This window comes from Etheostoma spectabile, chromosome 3 (assembly GCF_008692095.1).
Source record: "Etheostoma spectabile isolate EspeVRDwgs_2016 chromosome 3, UIUC_Espe_1.0, whole genome shotgun sequence".
NCBI lineage: Eukaryota > Metazoa > Chordata > Actinopteri > Perciformes > Percidae > Etheostoma > Etheostoma spectabile.
This window is the reverse complement of record NC_045735.1, coordinates 1,209,387-1,210,366: the sequence shown is the minus strand read 5'-3', so window position 1 is coordinate 1,210,366 and position 980 is coordinate 1,209,387. Positions and strand designations below refer to the sequence as shown.

At 38.0% G+C, this 980-nt stretch overlaps 1 protein-coding gene across 1 annotated transcript in view; it reads right to left on the bottom strand.

Moving 5' to 3' along the window:
* Positions 1 to 980, bottom strand: part of bbc3 (BCL2 binding component 3) — a 14,781-nt gene that overhangs the window by 12,783 nt on the left and 1,018 nt on the right. The gene's annotated exons all lie outside the window — the stretch shown is intronic.

The following is a 980-nucleotide window of genomic DNA, read 5'->3' as shown; positions in this document are numbered from 1 at the left end:
ATGAGAATGATGAATAATACTAAATAAGTGGAATAATAAAAGTCCCTTACTTACACTGCAATATTGTTTTTTTTCTACTATGGCAACCACACTTTACTTTACAAAACCTTTATTTGACGTCACTTTACTTCAGTCTACTGTTTGCCTGTTTTTCTTGTGTTTACTTGTTTGTTTGTTTGTTTGTTTTTGCTGTTATTGTTGAGAATGCTACTGTAACAAAGGAATTTCCCCGTTGTGGGATGAATAAAGTACTTATCTTATCTTATCTTATCTTAATAGTAGAACCAGTAAACAGGTGCTGTAGAGACAGTAATAGTGCTAATAAACATTTAAAAAACACTAGAAAGCAAATTGTGTGTTTACTAGACAACAAATTGGCCAAAGATTGGAATGGTAAAAACTACAAAATAATAAGTTACAGTACATTTCCTGTTGTAATGGCTCATAGGACTGCGTTTTAAGGATGTTCTGTTAATGTTCTGGGTGTGCATTTATGTTATCTGGGTTGATTTAGTGTTTTTTAGTGTTTGTTGGTGTTGCCATGACTGGGGATTGACGCCCTCTGGGCAGTGAGTGTGCGTTCAATGTCAATTAAATAGCTTGAAAATCGGTAACTCTTCCTCCTGGGTGAATCTTTACACGCAGCTCGCCACAGTACTAACAACAGAAGTGCTAAAGAACTAATCAAAAAAAAAAAATCAATAATTAAATGAATTAAAAGTTTGCTCGACAACAAACTGGCCACAGTAGAAAATTCAAGTATTTTAAGGCATAAAATACATAAACTCAGTTTATTTTAACGCCATTGTTGTCCTTTATACAACAGTTTGACCCACCGACCTATATTCCTCTACCGGACGCTAGGGGGCGGCGGCGGGTCCCATTCATGGGAGCACGAGATTTGTTTGTAAACAGATCCGTGCCGCCCGAGCACGAGAAAGCTGGCGCGCGCACGCGCGCGCACACACACACACACACAC